At 40.2% G+C, this 12942-nt stretch overlaps 1 protein-coding gene across 20 annotated transcripts in view; it reads left to right on the top strand.

Annotated features, from left to right (window-relative positions):
* Nucleotides 1-12942, top strand: part of Hivep2 (HIVEP zinc finger 2) — a 183518-nt gene that overhangs the window by 38899 nt on the left and 131677 nt on the right. For 10 of the 20 annotated variants that reach the window (XM_058581657.1, XM_046450546.2, XM_058581666.1 and 7 more), the window contains one exon: nucleotides 2505-2579. The exons of the other annotated variants lie outside the window; for them this stretch is intronic. The gene's annotated coding sequence lies outside the window, so the exon portion shown is untranslated. The remainder of the gene's footprint in view (nucleotides 1-2504; nucleotides 2580-12942) is intronic. 20 annotated transcript variants of the gene reach the window in all.

The raw sequence follows: 12942 nt of genomic DNA, 5'->3' as shown, positions 1-12942 counted from the left end.
AACTAGTGGAAAGCAAATGTAGAATTGTGTCTTCAAATTCATCTACATAATTTCCCCCTTTTTAATTTGGAGGGACCTGTCTAATGCTACTTGAACTTCAGAGAGGACAAATTCAGTTTGTAAATCTGAAAACTGCTAGAAGTTCAAGTTTTGTATTGATACAGAGTTTCACATTTCTGTCTCGTCTGCAGTGAGTGAGCGCAGGGTCCCTTGCTCTTCATTCTGTCACTCAGTGCTGGCATTAGCTCTGTTCCCTAGAATTTACAGCTAGATGACTGATCACTCTTAGGGACACTTTCCATGGACTAAGTCTTCAGAGATTAATTGCAAATAGCAAATTGATATCCAGGTATGCTTTAATGTTGGGACTTTTTTTTTTCTTTTTACTTTGTTGTGTTTAAATAATCATCAGTAGGAGAGAAGAGAGACAGGAGAGAGATGGATACCTTGAACTCAAGAAGGTATCTTTGGTGATAACGCTTTCTTTAAAAATGAATCGAAAAGAGCATCATTGGAGTGTTGATTATACCTTTTGGTTTTGTTTCATTCACCCTTGATATCACCCATCAGAACCAGTGAGTGAATGATGGGAACTACTTGAGTCATTTGCCCACAGAATCTAGAGTCCATAAGAGTGAAGTCCCTGAGAGGACAGTCTGTAAAACTGAAGTATTATGTTTATTTCAGAATTCCTTGAATTTATTCTTGACAAGAAAGCTTTTGAGCCTGTAAATGATTATTCATGTTCTTGTCATTAAGAGACATAGATGAGAGTGGAGATAGTGGTTTAAAGTCTACCTTCAATCAACAGCAAGCAAGGGCAGATCTTTTGAAAATCTGCTCTCTGACCTGAAAACAATTTTGTTTTCAAATCATTGTTTGAAGTGTTTTTGGAGGCTCATTACATTTGTTGGAGAACAGTACTCCAGTAAGTTCAGTAAGCCCAGAGTTTTAAATTCTGTGTCTGGAATGGTGTCGTGTTGTACAGTGGTAATTCTATAAATTATTTGTAATAAAGGTGAAAACACCAGAAAAAAATATCTATCCGTATATCATTCCCATTTTGACAAAGGGACACTGTTAGGCATTCCAAAGCAGCTTCAGTAGTTCAGCAGTTGAGATATTCTGCCCTCCCACCCCCGCTCTTTCTCAACATCCTGTTTCATCACAAATATTTATCATTTTATTCATTAGTTCTCCACCTGCCTTGTGGCTGCTGTGGTTGCTTGCTGTCACTCAGCCAAGAGACTGGGGAATGCCTGTCCACAAGTAGCATGGTGCATCTGGGGCAGGGTGCTCAGAGTCCAGGGTGTTGTACTATTGGTGCCATGGAATAGTGTGAGAGTGAGCCTAAGTAGTTGCCAGAATCATCAGTACCAGGCACTTGTTATGAAAATATACATACTATTTGTGGTAAGAAGAAAACTCAAGTGTACAACATTTGAAGGTGTTTCTGTAAGGTCTTCTGGAAGCATCAAAATAAAAGAAAAATTTCTCTCAAAACAAAATTACCACTGAAAAGGCCAGTTTATTTGAGTGGCTGGTTAACAGAACTGAAGAATTTGGTTTGCATGAGAAGTCCAGTTAGTATTAATTAGCTACTCACTTTTAAAATATTAAATGCAATATGACATGTAATGGCACCACAGAGTGCACCATGACAGAAGCCCTTTGTTTTATAAGGGTTAGAATTTTTTTTAAAGTAGGGATTAAATTCAGGGGGCCTTAACCATTGAGCCACATCCCCAGCCCATTTTATTTTTTATTTTCAGATGGTGTCTCACAAAGTTACTTAGGGCCTGGCTAATTGGCTGAAGTTGACCTTGAACTTGCAATCTTCCTGCTTCAGCTTCCTGAATTGCTAGGATCACAAGCATGTGCCACCATACCCAGCTTGGCATTTTTTTGAGTGTTGACCAGAAGTTTTGTAGACTAAGGTTATGAGTTTTGGTGCAGAATACCACACAAGGGTGGTACTCCTCTCATTGTGTTTTGTTGGAGGAATGTCATATCAACATGCCTTATTATCACAGTGACCTTAACTTGAGATCTTGGTTAAGGTGGAGTCTGCCAGGCTTTTCCATTGTAAAGTTATTACTTTTCTCTTATTGTTTCTGTATTCTGTTCATAAGGGGAGAAGACTTGTACTTCATTTCTCTCAGGGAGGTACTATCTACATGAATGATGGATTGATTTCAATATGGACTCATGTATATTTAATTTATTCTTTGGGTTATCATCCAGTACTACCACCATTTATTTTGTTGCCCATGAACTACTTTCTAAATTTTATTTTGCTGAGCGCTCTAGTATTACCTACAGTTTGGGGCAGCATGTATTACCCACCTGTTCTGCCTTGCCCTTCTCCATGCTCACACTCTCATATTTCAAACTGACAGATTCAGTTTTGTAGCTCTGGTTAACATTAGGGCCATTTTCATCGTCACATTTTAATGTATGCACTGTGGGAGGAGAAGTCATAATACAAAACTTCTTGTCAGCAGATTGGTGAATTTACCTGAGAAATTGAAAATCAAGATTATGAAAACGTGTGACTAGGACCAGAAGCAGATTTCCAGGTAGGAAATCAAAATCATTTTCTTTCACTCCTTTGCACTTGTTTTTACAGAATGCAAATTGTAATTTTCTTAGGAGATGCAAAATCCCCAAAGGAGGGACTGTATAGGTACTGAGTTTGTGCTAGAAGTCACTTCGTGTTCCTTTTTGAAAGATTCTTTCATTTAATTCCCAAACGGTGGATGTCTGAGCTTTGAAATGTGATCCAAGTGGAATTTAAAGAAGTCTATCTATATTTGCAAAATTATTCTAGGTATGATTTTGATTCTCAACGCCTACTTGAAAAGTAATTATCAGAGTGCAATAATATTTAGTTTTATTATGTCAGAGAAAACAGCTATTATTTATGAGATGTTTTATGTGTTTCACAGTATATTTATTAAGTATGGATTGATTCATATTTTATACTTCTCATAAACTCCCCTAGATATGATAAGGTCATAAACACTCCCTGTTAGAAAAGGGAGGGTCGGGGAAGCTCACAAACACACACATATATATATATATGTTTTCATGTTTTGGCATATGGATGTAATAAAAACAAGCATCAGTTTGCCAGCAGCTTCCATTGTGGTAATCTGACAGGGAATAAGTTCAGAACATGAAGACAACTGCAAATCTGAAATATAAGTGGAGTTAATATTATGCAGTGATTCTTACCTCCATTAGAAGTAGAAAAGCCAGTGATCCTTCCATCTGAACTAACAGCGGGCGCAGCTCCATGGCAACACAAAGAACCCTAGTCTGTCGAGGGTGTGCATACACAAATGCATTCAAAGCACGGGGTTGGGAGTGAGTGTGGGGGGAGCCCAGCCCTCCAAGTCTTGCCCACGCATTTTTATGTATTATAATCAGATCTTTGTGCCAGGAGGCTTGACAGGAGTTCATGTCAGCTGCCCTCTGGTCTCTCACATGAGCCAGCCTGGCTGCCATCACCCACCCTCTCTTCTCTCCAGTGAAGAGCAAGAAAAGGCAATTCAAGAACGCAAACACAGGAAAACGCTCTTCTCCCCCTCTCTTCTAGGAATGTCAACGTGGTTTTTGCTTTTCTGTGTGTGTCTGGGGGGCTTTGTCGGCTGCTCTCCACAGGCTTATTCCAGGAAGAGCTGTTAAACTGGCCCTTTACCTGTGAAGTTTAGGGGCTGGCGAAAACTGGAGTCAGTTTTCCCTCCCTGGGAAGGGGCACCTGCATAGGTCCCGTGCTGTGTTTTGAATTTAACTGAAGAGCCACGTGGCTGTGGAGAGACTGGTGAATTAAGCATTTATACCAACAGTTTCTGGGCCCTCTCACAACTCTCATGCATCAAGGCTCTTCTCTCACTATGCATCACAGATATACCCATCTTCAGCAATCCTAGCACATCACCCCAGTAATCCAATAACACTCACCCCAGCAATCCCATCATTCCATCCATCAGTCCCAACACACCCACCCAACAATCCCAGCACACTCACCCAGCAACCCCACCGCATTCACCAGCAGTCTCAGCATACTCTGCCAGTAATCCCAGCACACTTACCCGGCAATGACATCACTTTCACTCAGTAATTCCAACACACTCATCTCCCAATCCCAGGACACCCTACCCCAGCAATGCCACCACATTCATCTAGCTATCCCAGCACACTCACTCAGTAACCCCACCCCGTCCTTAGCTTAGTTTCTTCATTTATAGGTACCTGCATCCCTGCTTGACTATTTACATGTCTATATTCCTGTTCTGCATCTTAGAAATGATAGAATAATCCAGAAAACATTTATCTTTGCTGTGTTCCAGTTTAGCTGATCCAAGAGATAAATGTACTTTTGGGTTTTTTCTTTATGCTCTCTTCTATTACTCTGAGAATATTCTTTGATAAGACATAAACCCCTCTTGTTTTACGCCAGAGTTTGAAGTTGATTATGAATGGTTATCTCCAGTAGATTCAGGGATATTCTGTGTGATATGACTCTTTACCTTTTTCGTTTCACTCTGAATCTTTATCACGCCGAACATCACAGATGGCTCTGGTGGTGGTGGAAGAGATTATCATGCAAGGCTGAAGAGATAGACAATGTTATGTTCTGGAGGACGCTTAAACTACAGTTCACTGCTCCTTCCAGCTCACACTTTGAGCTACTTTCTAGTTCACATAGGGAAATGACCCAGTTCTTCCCCAGTGTTTCTGCTTGGAACATTCTCTTTGGATTTACTTTCAAAAATTATTTGCAATTAAGATTACCCGTACATATGGATAGTTTAACTCATTTATTTGTCCCACTATTTTTTACTTAACTACTGTGTACAGGCCTGAGCTTACTAAAAAGAACAGACATGTGTCTGCCTCTAAGATCTAATTGTCTAGAAGTGAACACTGCTCACTGCAAAAAAAAAAAAAAAATCCACACACAATATATATTGTGAAATGGCTATCTGCGATTCGAGAAGAATCCACTAGGCTTAGCTGTGTCATGAAAGCAGCACTCAGCTTTGCTTGAGAGGCTTGACAGAGGAGTAAATGCTTGAGCTGCATCTTGCAGGATGGGTGGGAATTTGAGAGACAGAAATGGGAAGGGCATTGCAGGAAGCTCAAGCCCTGGCATGCAGAGCCCAAAGACATGGAAACAGCAAGGTGCTTTTGTGACGGGTAAATCTTCTCATAGTTGGATTACAGGTGGGAGAAAGAGATGTGGAGTCACCAGGGGATGCTCTGGAGCTCTTGGTGCGGACCAGGTCAAGCAGGGTGTGCCATGCTGGTGTATTTGACATCTCTTATATCAACAACAAGGAGAACTGGGTTCAAATTTGCATGTTACAAAGATCTCCCAATCAAATTTGTGAGAATGAATTAGAGGAAAGCAAGCCTGGATTTGGGAGACAGGGTATACAGACAATTACAGTCCTGTTCAAAAGAAAATTAAAATAAAAGCTTGGACTCATGCTATCATACTGAGAACAGTGCTTGGAAAACAGTGCTGAGTAACCTATGGAGGGAGGGAGAGGGGTCCCAGGACTGCAGCTTGGGTCGAGATGGCAGTTCTCAGGATAAGGAAGGTGAGCAGGCCTTTGAGAAGAGCAGTGACCTGTGTTTTGGATTTGTTGAATTTATGGTCACATGTATATAGAGATATATCTGGTTTTGGAATAAGACCTGAGTTTCAATTTTAGCTCTCCAGCTTCTCACCTGTATATTTCTTTATTTTTATTTTTATACTGGGAATCAAACAGAGGGGCACTAGACCTCTGAGCCACATCCCAGCCCTATTTTGTATTTTATTTAGAGACAGGGTCTCACTGAGTTGCTTAGCACCTCACTTTTGCTGAGGCTGGCTTGAAACCCTCAATCCTCCTGCCTCAGCCTCCCAAGCTGCTGGGATTACAGGCGTGCGCCACTGTGCCCGGCATGCCTGTGTATTCTTATGTAAGTGGCTTTACTTCTGAGAACGTTGGTTTCCTGGTCTGTAAAGGTGCTGGTGTTGGTAGGGGTAATAACTATAACTTACAGGCTCTTCTTGATGGATGAAAGAGATAATGTATATAAAGCTCCTGACTCTGATTTTCAAATAAAGGGCAGCTATTATCACGATAGTATCTTCAAACAGATATCAGGACCAGGACCTGGAAAATGCAGAGCTTAGAGTCAAGGGCATGAAAGAGACGGAGTCATAAGCTAGTTGGTGTCACTGAGATGCATGCTCATTCATTCAGAATCATTTAGCGAGAGCAGACACGTATCAGTGTCTGTGCGGGAACTAGGGAAGTCAAGAGGAAAAAGATAGCTCCCGGCCACAGGAGTCTTAGAGCCTGCAGGGTAAGACAAGAGAAGGCCATCAAGAGCTTTTTGAATAAGGAGAGGATCAGCAGCAAATTAATATATCCAGTTGTGTGTGTTTGTGTGTGTATGTGTGTGTGTGTGAGAGAGAGATATCACATGCATACAGAAAAGAATGTAGACAGTTTGATGAACTTTCACAGACTGAACAAACAGATCCATGAAAAACCAGAACATTATCAGCATTCCAGAACCCTTCTCCTGCCCTTTTCCAGTCACAACAGAACCCAGGGGTAACCAGCCTCCTAACTTTCATGTCTATTAGCTTTGCCTGGTTTTGCACTTCATATGTATGGAACCATGTGCTCTTTTCTCTTTTGGGTCTGACTTATTTCACTCAATGGTGTGTTAGTGAGATCAATGTGCACTGTGCCTAACAATCATTCATTCTCGTTACGGTACCTAACTTCTTGTATGAATGTAACTTATTCATTCCACTGTGGATGAATTTGGATTGTTCTTGGTTTTGGCTGTGACAACTAGGGCTTCCATGGATATTAGAGTACATGTCTGCTGGGTGTGGCTTACGGTGGAATTGCTGGATTGGGGACATGTGTGTATTCAGCTGTAGTAGTTTCTGCCACACAGAAAGTGGTTGTGCGAGCTTATATTGATTCCAGCAGTGCACGTGGAGATCTAACTGGTCCCCCTGGTTGTGTATTTCCATCATTCTCATTTCGGTCATTGGTGGTTATTTAGAGGGGTAATATTATCGTGTTAATTCTCATTTTTTTTGGTGGTTAACGACAGTGAGCCTCTTTCCATGTGTATTTTTGGCCATGCACTAGATACTCTGTTTTATAAAGTGTCTGGTAAAGTCTTTTGTCCTCTTTTCCATTGCATTGGGCTTTCTGCCCTTTTGCAAAATAAGTATTAAGCAATGAAAATTGTTACTGAGGACCTATTAAAACTATTCTGGCACTGGACTTAGAAGAATAATAGTCACACTTTGTGCCCTCATGAAGTTTATAATTTTGGCTGTTTAAAAAAAATTAGCTGTGTAAAGGAGGAGTGATATTATGAACAAAGGAAGAAATAGGGACCAGAGAGCACTTTCCTATTCATGTAAGCCCATTTATACTTGATGATGAGGGAAAGGGAGATGGCATAAAGAAAAGGTTGAGCAGAATCCTGGAGTGGCCAGGCTGCTCTGAGCTCTGGAGAGGTCTGAGTGGAGCAGAAGAAGGTATTTTACTAATCTTAGAGGTAGAAATTATGCATTGAGGCAAAGTTTCCTTGAAAACTTGCTATTTTATTTTATTGATTTTTTTTGTGAAACATAAGACATATTCATTTGTTTGTGGAAAGTGGATAATATTGATGAAATGGGTACATTTAGAATGGTCTCTGCTCCTCCAGGAAAGTGTGCTGAGCAATTTTGGTTTTGGAATGGTAGTGCCAGCATGCAGAGGGCCAGACCAAAGTAGTTTAGCCGTCATAGCAGGTGGTTGTCCCTCAGCCACTTTGAGGAGGTGATACAGGAATGGAATGAGCAATGATCCAGCGTGCATGGTTGTGGGGATGGGCATGAAGGGCAAGGTGACAAATGAATTGGAAGGCTGACAAGTGAAAGGGTGAAATGGTTTACAGTGGGGTCTAGACTTTGGAGCAAAAGAAACCTGCAGGTGGAGGAAGAGGAGAGGAGGAGATGGAGAAGGGGTGCAAACTGTCAGAAGCAACGAGTTGAGAAGCTGAGCATCTCTGAGGTTGAAGAACAACCAACACAGTGTGAAGATGAATGGTTAGGTGATGTGATAGGATTGACTACTGTAGCCTGTCATATTAATCCAAATAATCTGAACTCCCTGTCAGGTTTTATGGAAAAATCATCAAACATTTAAGCAAATAAACCCTCATGAAGGTCACATTTCAAATTTTAGCTTCTCTGTTACATTATTAATAAATAAATATTTTTTATTAAGTGACGTCTTCTGAAGAAGTTCCATTAGAGCCTTTATCTCTAACATCAACCATTAGTTATCTCAATAAAGTGGTTTGGATAATGAGGGTTAATGGAAGGATCCAAATGGTCAGTTTTATGCTAGAATGAAACATTGAAAATAAAAATCCGTTGCTTTGGTAACCTCTGCTAAAACAGGTTGAGCAATTGCATTTGGAGTCCCCATTTGTTCCACTCCCTGTTTTCTAGTGGTGTCTTCTTTTTGCTATACATCGAAATATATAATAGAGAGTCTTAAACATCTTTGGTTTAAAGTTCATATAAAAATATCCTATTTTGTGTGACACTCTCCACTGAGGTCTAGAGAGTGAAGTTTATGTTTTCGTAACACTGACACATACTCACTGAGGAACGAAAAAGCCACAAGTAGCAAGAGTATGTATAGGAATTAACAGACTCAAAATTCAACAATTTATGTCAACATGTAGTGAAGTTACCTGGGCAATTTACTGAAAAATGTAGATGTGGGAGCTGGGTCCTGGAAATGACCCTGTGGGCTGCCCTGGACTCAACTTTGAGAAGCTCACTGTGGAGCTTCACAGTTTGGAAGATTGCTATGGCGTGGGACATCCCACTGCCATCATCTTGACCAAAAAACTGAGTAAATAAGAAGAAAGGGAAAGAGAAGAGAGAGAAATGATGAGAAAATAAAGCTGAAGGTAGAAAAGAGGTAAGAATTTAAGTCTTGAAGAATTCTCTAGACGTCTTCATTATAGAAAGTAAATTCCAATGGGTGCTTGATAGAATCACACCAATTTTAAGATAGCAATGAAAAACAATGTGAAGTGTGTTAAGATTACATCGAAGAAAATCAAAAGGAACTCTCTGTGAAGAGGAAAACAGCCTATAAATTCAAAATTCGAGTATTAAAATTAAAACATAATTGTAAGTTTTTTTCTAACAACCTTTTAAATTTTACTTTGATGGACAGTATTACTTGTATAAGTTTTGGTAATGAAACAGGACTGTTATAAACAATTTAATTGGATTTTTTTTTGTTTTTCTTCTGAATATCAACTCATGCCAATGAATCATCAAGGCAATCTTTAATTTCCAAGATTTTTCTTCAGCTCCTGGGATTGTTGTGAAAATTAGTTGAAGTCGGAGGATAGTGTCTGGCACTTAGTCAGTGATGACAGTGTAGTGGAACAATGGTGAGCACATGCTCTCAGTGCCAGAGACTCTGGGTTCAAATTATTGCTCTGATTCTCCTTTGCTCTGCACCCTTGAGCCACTTAAATTGACTCAGTTTCCTCTTCTGTAAAATAAGAATACAGTGGTGTTTACCACCAGAGAATATTGTTGCCTGGAATAAATTAGTCACTGTAAAGTACCTGAAATAGATCGAAACACAATATGGATACTCAATAAATGTTATACTGAAGTACAACTTGTATTGTCATATTCTCCAAAGTGCTTAAACAAAACAAAATGACTATTCAAAACATGGATTATGTATGAATATACAGTATATACACTATATAAACATATGTACTATGTATATTATATATACTATATATGTTTATATGTTTTAATATATAAATTTTATATATATATAAATTTTGTATATATAAAATTTTGTAAAGTTATAGTTCTCTTGAGCCTTATTTAGTTAAAATCATTGCACACCTACTTTTCAATGCAATAAAGTGCTTCAGGCCATTCATTAATGACTAAGACATGGCTGCTGTCCTCTTGACCACTCACACTTTGGGAAGTTATCATAGCAGCTTGTCTTCCTTGGGTAAGACTTATGCTATGTTGGTAAATAGCCTAGAAGTTAATTAAAACTGTATTTTTAAACACAAGTGAAAGATCATCCTTGAAATACAGAAGGAGATGCTAATAATTAATCCCCTATTGATATATTACTGAGCATAGCAAATCACACAAAACAAAGGCTGGTATTTTCCCAGAGCTTCCTATAGTAAAATGGTTGGATCATAGATACACTATTAGAAATGCTGTAAATTCAAGGGATGACTCTAGTATTTACTGATTAGGTGACTATGGGCCTTTGATTCAACCTATGCCTGGTTCCTTCACTGCTGAGTTGTCAGAAAGATTAAGCAAGCTATAGTTTGTGAACATGCTTTATGTACTATAAGATGTGCATTTGTGTATTTTTATCATGATTTATATAATAGCACTTGTGGAGTTCTGAGATCCATAGCTCAGAAACAAACACTTAGAAAAACGTGCTTTTAATAAGATTACAGAGAACCTTATTATCTTTCATAGAATTACCTCTGGCCTGATAATGATTAACTTGCTGCACAGATTAGACCAAAAGAAAAAAGAAATCCATAGCTGTCAGGTGAAACAGGGTTGGAGAGGTTAGGGCACTGACCTGAGGGCACAACGAACAACGGTGGAAGAGAAGTGGACCTGAGGTTGTTCCTGTAGCTCCCCAGTTCAGTCCTCAAACCGTTTCTCAGTGGAGAGGAAGGCATGATGGCTTTGTTGAGAGGAAGGCCTGATGGCTTTGAAGTCAGACCTGAGTTAAGATCCCCGTCCTGTCTCTTACTAGCTGCTATTCATGCACGTGAGTCTCGGTTCCCTTGTCTGCAAAACAGAGTTGAATCACTTGCTTGGCAAAACGTGAGCAGTGGAGATGATGCCTGTAAAGTACCTGCTCAACAAGTGGTCACATGATTTTTCCTATGGTCATACATTGTCAGAATTCAAGGTAAATTGAATCACACACCTGCTGAATAGGAATACTAACACACCTGATATTAACAAATTGTTTCACTGAGGGGGCTCTTTGTGCCAGCTTCTGATCCAGATACATCACACACGCACACACACACACACACACACACACACACACTGATCTCAATGGCTCACACAATCTGATGCTGAGTCCTCACCTCTGCTATTCCTCCTGGACCCAGGGAGTGTAACTAACTTGACCAAGGTCACTCAGCAAGATTACAGTGAAGCAGGTTTACAGACTTGGGCTTTTATAATTCTTGGATCTTTCTTCCCTTGTTACTGGATCATTCTTGCTCCTCCCTGACCAATATAGGGATGTGGGGTAGAGAATGAAAGGACTGATTGTTTCATGAGAATTGTCTTTTGAATGGGCTATTTGCTTTTGTATTCAGCCCCATTCCTGTAGAGAATATTGGAAGAGGCCTGCACCCATCATGTAATGTCTGAGGCTGAGCTCTTTTTCATTTTTTTGCAATGGAAAAACTACTCTTCTTATGATGGTACCAAGCATTTAAATGGAATGATAACTGTGGAGCCCAGTCCTGGCACCATCTCCATCTCTAATCTCTGCTCCCTACTCAAGTAGCAGACTTGCACTGAGGACAGAGCCCTGGGCTTTGCCTGCTGTCTTTTTATACTTTACACCAATAGGAGCCTGTGTTACTCAGCATTCTCATGTTTGAAACCAGCGATGCTCTATCATAGGATATGTGATTGATCCCTTTGAGCAGGCATTAAAATATTCACTCACATCTTCTCATTTACCGATTACATGCTTTTATGAACTGTGTTTTGATGAATGTAAGTATGTCACATCTGTCTTGTCATTGGTTTGTGTCCCGTGTCAGGACATGTGTACATAGAACACAGTCCCTTTAAGAACCACTAGCCATCAGCAAAAATAACCAAGAGCAGCTCAGGTTACTGCCAGGCTTCAGAGACTCTTCAGGGGGTCAGGTTGCTTATTTCTCTGGCTCCACAGCAGGGATGTAGGAAGAACTTTCTCTGTGCCCATGGAGGGTTTTTGTGCAGATCTGTGCACATGTGTCCCCTCCTTTAGCTAAGTATCCTCAGATATGTCTTCTTCTGGGTTTATCCCAGAAAGTTTTCTTAGTTGGGCCACTTAAATTGCTTTAAATTAATTGTGACCATGTCCCTGGACTTGGGTTCAAGAGCCTGTCTTTTCTCCCTGGGTTTTATACTATTTCTTTGAAGACTAAAAGTGAAAAAGATATGGGAACCCATCAAAACAAACAAGTATCTTCTATCCTCCAAGTGACAGTGTGGCAGTGCAGGGAGAAAAGGTCGTGTGAGGACACACCCTTTTCCCTGGACCCCTGCACTCAGGCCTGTCTCTGCTGGCCTTTCTTGTAGATGAATGTTTCAACTGGCTGGGCACAGCCAAGGGATCAAAGAACAAACGAGGCATAAACAGCTCCTAGAGCTCTCTAAACAAACAAACAAATAGACTGGACTCCTTAATTAGGCCTATTTTTTCAGTTGTGGAGAAACAGTGAGATATTATAAAAGGCATCACAGTGCAAGGAACAAAAAAACCCAGCAAGGACCATCTGGGGCCTTGTCTCAGTGATGCTGCTTAATAGCAGAGTTGCAGAATAATAGAATTTTAATAGCAAGGGGGGTATCTGTGAGTAACTTAAAGTCTCTCATTTTACCTAGAGGGAAGGTGAGGCTTCAGAGAGGTTGGGTAACTTACCTGAAGTTACTCAGCTGTTGGAAGTAGTAGGTCTGTACCTGCTGCCCAAGTACACAGATCATTCTATTCTATAGTCAAGAATCCAGTTGTCTCCAAGCCCCAATTTCCTTATCTATAAGTGGGCATTGCACTATATAGTACACCTGCTTTATAAGGT

Source organism: Marmota monax, unplaced genomic scaffold (genome assembly GCF_021218885.2).
Source record: "Marmota monax isolate L192 unplaced genomic scaffold, Marmota_monax_Labrador192_F-V1.1 WCK01_AAM20220418_F8-fsc00030, whole genome shotgun sequence".
In the NCBI taxonomy this organism is placed as follows: Eukaryota; Metazoa; Chordata; class Mammalia; order Rodentia; family Sciuridae; genus Marmota; species Marmota monax.
This window is presented reverse-complemented; position numbering and strand designations above follow the sequence as displayed.